The sequence below is a fragment of the Arachis duranensis genome, chromosome 6 (genome assembly GCF_000817695.3).
Source record: "Arachis duranensis cultivar V14167 chromosome 6, aradu.V14167.gnm2.J7QH, whole genome shotgun sequence".
NCBI lineage: Eukaryota > Viridiplantae > Streptophyta > Magnoliopsida > Fabales > Fabaceae > Arachis > Arachis duranensis.
This window is the reverse complement of record NC_029777.3, coordinates 39332244-39339191: the sequence shown is the minus strand read 5'-3', so window position 1 is coordinate 39339191 and position 6948 is coordinate 39332244.

The following is a 6948-nucleotide window of genomic DNA, read 5'->3' as shown; positions in this document are numbered from 1 at the left end:
TATTTGAGATTAGAGGACGCAAGCTGGCGCTCAACGCCAGTTCCATGCTGCATTTTGGAGTCAAACGCCAAAAACACGTCACGAACCAGACTTGAACGCCAAAAACACATTACAACTTGGCGTTCAACTCCAAGAGAAGCCTCTGTACGTGTAAAGTTCAAGTTCAGCCCAAGCACACACCAAGTGGGCCCCGGAAGTGGATTTCTGCATCAATTACTTATTTCTGTAAACCCTAGTAGCTAGTGTTGTATAAATAGAACTTTTTACTATTGTATTCAGTGTCTTTTGACCACGTTACATCTTTGGTCTCAGTTTTATTTTATTATTCATCTAAGGAGACTATTGATCACGTTCATGGAGGCTGGCCATTCGGCCATGCCTGGACCATCACTTATGTATTTTCAACGGTGGAGTTTCTACACACCATAGATTAAGGGTGTGGAGCTCTGCTGTACCTCGAGTTTTAATGCAATTACTACTATTTTCTATTTAATTCAGTTTATTCCTGTTCTAAGATATTCGTTGCACTTCAACATGATGAATGTGATGATTCGTGACACTCATCATCATTCTCACCTATGAACGCGTGATTGACAACCACTTCCGTTCTACCTTAGACCTGGCGTATATCTCTTGGATTCCTTAATCAGAATCTTCGTGCTATAAGCTAGAATTAATGGCGGCATTCATGAGAATCCGGAAAGTCTAAACCTTGTCTATGGTATTCCGAGTAAGATTCTGGGATTGAATGACTGTGACGAGCTTCAAACTCGCGATTGTTGGGCGTGATGACAAACGCAAAAGAATCAATGGATTCTATTCCGACATGATCGAGAACCGACAGATGATTAGCCGTGCCGTGACAGAGCATTTGGACCTTTTTCACTGAGAGGATGGGATGTAGCCATTGACAACGGTAATGCTCTACATACATCTTGCTATGGAAAGGAATAAGAAGGATTGAAGGAAAGCAGTAGGAAAGCAGAGATCCAACAGGGACAAAGCAACTCCATACATTTATCTAAAATTTTCACCAATGATCTAAATAAGTATTTTCATCTTTATTTTCTGTTTATTTATTATTATTTTCGAAAACTCCATAACCATTTATTATCTACCAGACTGAGATTTACCAGATGACCAAAGCTTGCTTCATACCAACAATCTCTGTGGGATCGACCCTTACTCACGTAAAGTTTATTACTTAGACGACCCAATACACTTACTGGTTAGTGATGCGAAGTTGTGAAGAAAGTACTGAGTTAGTAGATGCGTATACCAAGTTGAATGCCATGGTTAGAGATCACAATTTCGTGCACCAGTGCTATTTACTGATCAGAGCTTTTCCAAGAAACTTTGGAGTTGAGAAGCAGAGAAATAAATTTGAGAATTTATGTAATCCAATAAAAGTCTTGATCGGGAGGAGATTAATTGGAAGTTTTAATTTTCCCAAGTGTAATAATAAAAGGATTGTCATTCCACTTAGTTATTTCTTATATAATAAGGGAAAGTCAAGTAACTCTCCAACTAATCCTATCGCTTGCGTCCTAATCCTTTCCTAAGAAAGGTTTAGAGTCGGAGATAGGAGAGTCAGCCAACAACTCCCAATTAAGATTAACACTTGAGTATTCCAACTCAAGGTTCTTCTCTTAATCAACTCCCAATCAAGTTAAGGAACTACTCCATTATCATGAATATAACTTTCACAGAATTAAGAGAGGAATAAAAGCGAGACATAATGAATAATAACTAAAAATTAATTAAAAGTAAAAATGGTTCTTTGCATAAATAAATTCTAAAAATAATCCAATTATAACTCTGAACAAGGGTTAAGGATATGGAAGAGTAAGTAACAAGTAAGAAAACTAACTAGAACGATGAAGTCTTCAATGGAGGAAGTAACTCTTCTCAATATCCCAAGCAAAAGCAATAAAACTCTAATAGAAACTATGAATACGAAGAATGAAAACCTAGTGGAAGTAGTAGAATTCTCTCTAGATTCTCCAACTAAAACTAAAACTAATCATAATGAGAATGTGTGTTGAGTCTTTGATGTTCCCTGACTCTAGTCTGTGTTTCTGGGCTAAAAACTGGGTCTAAAACTGGCCCAAAATCACCCCTAGCACTTTCTGAAATTTCTGCAAATCGCGCATGTCGCGCGTACGCGTCAGGTGCGCGCGCACGTCGATTGTCCTCCTTTCCTGTTGCGCGTACGCGCCAGGTGCGCATGCGCATCGATCCTCGCTTGTCAGCTTCTTTATTTCCTTGCGTTCCTTCTATTTTTGCAAGCTTCCCTTCCATCCTCTAAGTCATTCCTGCCCTATAAAGCCTGAAAACACTTAACACACAGATCACGACATCGAAAGGTATAAAGGGGAATTAAAAGTATATAATTTAGGTATCTAGGAAGCAAGTTTCCAACCATAGGATAAAATTGGGAAGGAATTGTAAAATCATGCAAATCATATGAATAAGTGAGTAAAGAGTTCATAAAAACCACTCAAAGTAGCACAAGATAAACCATAAAATAGTGGTTTATTAGTGTTCATAACATGAAAGTGGCAAGATAAAGAAAATAACAAAGGAAATGGAGAAGAATAAAGATGCAATAACAATAAATGACAAGGAAAAATAAAGGAAAGCAAGAATTAAAAGTAAAAATTACAAGAAATTAAACTAAGAAACCCTAATTCTAGAGAGAGGGGGGAGCTTCTCTCTCTAGAAAACTAACTAAAATATGATAAAAGCTAAATCTAATTACCCCCCTTCATTCCTCTTCACTTTGGCCTTAAATAGCTACAAAAACAGAGTTGGAATGGGTTTTGGGGCCCAGAAATCGCCCCTAGTGGTTTTCAATTAATGAGCTCACGTGCAGGGACCTGTGCGGACGCACAGATGTGTGCGTCCGCATACTTGCTGAATCCTGACATGTGCGTACGAACAAGTAGCTGTGCGTATGCACACTTAGACTTATGTCCACTATAGCAAATTGCATATCATCTTGAAGCCCCAGACGTTAGCTTTCTAATGCCGCTGGAACCGCCTTATTTGGACCTTTGTTGCTCAAGTTATGAACAATTTAGTACCGAGAGGTCAGGGTTGGCAGCTTTCCAAATCTCATTTCTTCATGGTTTCTTCCCTTTTGCATGCTCTTCTCCTCACTTATCCAACCCATGCTTGCCTTGGAAACCTGAATCACTTAACAACTACATCAAGGAACCAAATGGGATTAAAGTGAATAAAATTAACTAGCATTAAGCACGAAAGAGCATGTTTTTACATTTAAGCATAATTTAGGAAGAAAACTCAAAAGCATGCTATTTAGATGAATAAATGTGGGTTTATGTGATGGAATCCACTCAAATCAAACCAAAATATATCGAAAAATATGGACTCATCAAGAGCATACACCTTTGAAAGGTTGCTGGGCATTGCATAGCCCAAAGGGCATCCTCTGTAGGCAAAAACTCCAAATGGACACGTGAAGGAAGTTTTCTCTTGGTCCTTGGGGTCTACCACTATCTGATTGTATCCAGAGTATCCATTTAGGAAGCAGTAGTAAGCATGGCCAGCCAATCTCTCTAGCATCTGATCAATAAAGGGGAGAGGAAAGTAATCTTTCCTTGTAACATCATTCAGCCTTCTATAATTGGTACACGAAATTGTGATCTCAATGGCTCCAACAACTTGTATGCACAATTGTAATCTCAGCTCTTTTTCACAACTTCGCACAACTAACCAGCAAGTGCACTGGGTCGTCCAAGTAATAAACCTTACGTGAGTAAGGGTCGATCCCACAGAGATTGTCGGCTTGAAGCAAGCTATGGTCATCTTGTAAATCTCAGTTAGACGGATTCAAATGGTTATAATGGTTTTTCGAAAATAATAAAAAATAATGCATAAAATAGATGAAAGAGATACTTATATAAATCCTTGGTGTAAATTTTAGATAAGTGTATGGAGATCCTTTGTCCCTTCTGAATCTCTGTTTTCCTACTGCCTTCATCCAATCCTTCATACTCCTTTCCATGGCAAGTTGTATGTAGGGCATCACCGTTGTCAATGGATACATCCCATCCTCTCAGTGAAAATGGTCCAAATGCTCTGTCACAGCACGGCTAATCATCTGTCGGTTCTCAATCATGTCGAAATAGAATCCATTGTTTCTTTTGCGTCTGTCACTACGCCCAACAATCGCGAGTTTAAAACTCGTCACAGTCATTCAATCCCTAAATCATACTCGAAATACCACAAACAAGGTTTAGACTTTCCGGATTCTCAAGAATGGCCGCCAAAGGGTTCTAGCTTATACTACGAAGATCCTGATTAAGGAATCCAAGAGATACACGCTCGTTCTAAGGTAGAACGGAAGTGGTTGTCAGTCACGCGTTCATAGGTGAGAATGATGATGAGTGTCACGGATCATCACATTCATCATGTTGAAGTGCAACGAATATCTTAGAATAAGAATAAGCTGAATTGAATAGAAGACAGTAATACTTTGCATTAAAACTCGAGGTACAGCAGAGCTCCCCATCTTAATCTATGGTGTGTATAAACTCCACCATTGAAAATACATAAGTGATGGTCCAGGCATGGCCAAATGGCCAGCCCCCCTTGAATGATCAAAAGACCGAATGGTCAAAAGACTCGACACTAGTTACAATAGTAAAAAGTTCTATTTATACTAAACTAGCTACTAGGGTTTACAGAAATAAGTCTAAGTGCAGAAATCCACTTCCGGGGCCCACTTTGATGTGTGCTTGGACTGAGCTTGAGCTTTACATCTGCAGAGGCTTTTCTTGGGGTTAAACGTCAAGTTGTAACGTCTGTTTGGCATTTAACTCTGGTTTGGGACTTGTTTCTGGCGTTTTACTCCAGAATGCAGCATGGAACTGGCGTTGAACGCCAGTTTGCGTTGTCTTAACTAGAATAAAGTGTGAACTATTATATATTTCTGGAAAGCCCTGGATGTCTACTTTCCAACACCGTTGAGAGCGCGCCATTTGGGGTTTTGTAGCTCCAGAAAATCTATTTCGAGTGCAGGGAGGTCAGAATCCAACAACATCAGCAGTCCTTTTTCAGCCTGAATCAGATTTTTGCTCAGGTCCCTCAATTTCAGCCAAAAAATACCTGAAATCACAGAAAAATACACAAACTCATAGTAAAGTCCAGAAATGTGAATTTTGCATAAAAACTAAGAAAAACATCCCTAAAAGTAGCTAGATCCTACTAAAAACTACCTAAAACCAATGTCAAAAAGCGTATAAATTATCCGCTCATCACAACACCAAACTTAAATTGTTGCTTGTCCCCAAGCAACTGAAAAGCAAATAGGATAAAAAGAAGAGAATATACTATAAATCCCAAAATATCAATGAATATTAGTTCTAATTAGATGAGCGGGACTTGTAGCTTTTTGCTTCTGAATAGTTTTGGCATCTCACTTTATCCTTTGAAGTTTAGAATGATTGGCATCTATAGGAACTCAGAGTTTAGATAGTATTATTGATTTTCCTAGTTAATTATGTTGATTCTTGAACACAGCTACTTTTATGAGTCTTGGCCATGGCCCTAAGCACTTTGTTTTCCAGTATTACCACCGGATACATAAATGCCACAGACACATGACTGGGTGGTCTCAAGCTTTTCACTTTGACCTGCATGCCACAAGCACATGGTTAGGGACAGCTTGGTTTAGCCGCTTAGGCCTGGATTTTATTTCCTTGGGCCCACCTATCCATTGATGCTCAAAGCCTTAGATCCTTTTTACCCTTGCCTTTTGGTTTTAAGGGCTATTGGCTTTTTCTGCTTGCTTTTTCTTTTTCTTTTATTATTTTTTTCGCCACTTTTTTCTTTTTTTTTTCACAAGTAATTGCATTAATACTCGAGGTACAGCAGAGCTCCACACCTTAATCTATGGTTTGTAGAAACTCCACCGTTGAAAATACATAAGTGATAGTAGTGATCATTGGCTTCAGCCCCAGAGAGGGAATCAGAAGAACCAATATCTGATCTAAGAACTAGACGTCCAAAGATGAAAATACAATAGCAAAAATTTCCAATTTGTAGAGAACTAGTAGCCTAGGGTTTACAGACATGAGTAAATTACATAAAAATCCACTTCCGGGCCCACTTGGTGTGTGCTTGGGCTGAGAATTGAAGCTTTCATGTGTGGAGACTTTTCTTGGAGTTAAATGCTAGCTTTTGTGCTTGTATGGGCGTTTAACTCCCATTCTTGTGCCAGTTCCGGCGGTTAACGCCGGGCAGTTTTGAGCTGATTTGGAACGCCAGTTTGGGCCATCAAATCTCGGGTAAAGTATGAACTATTATACATTTCTGGAAAGCCCAGGATGTCTACTTTCCAACGCTGTTGAGAGCGTGTCAACTGGGCCTCTGTAGCTAAAGAAAATCCACTTCGAGTGCAGAGAGGTCAGAATCCAATAGCATCTACAGTCCTTTTCAGCCTCTGAATCAGATTTTTGCTCAGGTCCCTCAATTTCAGCCAGAAAATACCTGAAATCACAGAAAAATACACAAACTCATAGTAAATTCCAGAAAAGTGAATTTTAACTAAAAACTAATGAAAATATAATAAAAACTAACTAAAACATACTAAAAACATACTAAAAACAATGCCAAAAAGCGTATAAATTATCCGCTCATCACAACACCAAACTTAAATTATTGCTTGTCCTCAAGCAACTGAAAATCAAATAAGATAAAAAGAAGAGAATATGCAATGAACTCCAAAAACATCTATGAAGATCAGTATTAATTAGATGAGCGGGGCTTTAGCTTTTTGCCTCTGAACAGTTTTGGCATCTCACTCTATCCTTTGAAATTCAGAATGATTGGCTTCTTTAGGAACTCAGAATCCAGATAGTGTTATTGATTCTCCTAGTTAAGTATGATGATTCTTGAACACAGCTACTTTATGAGTCTTGG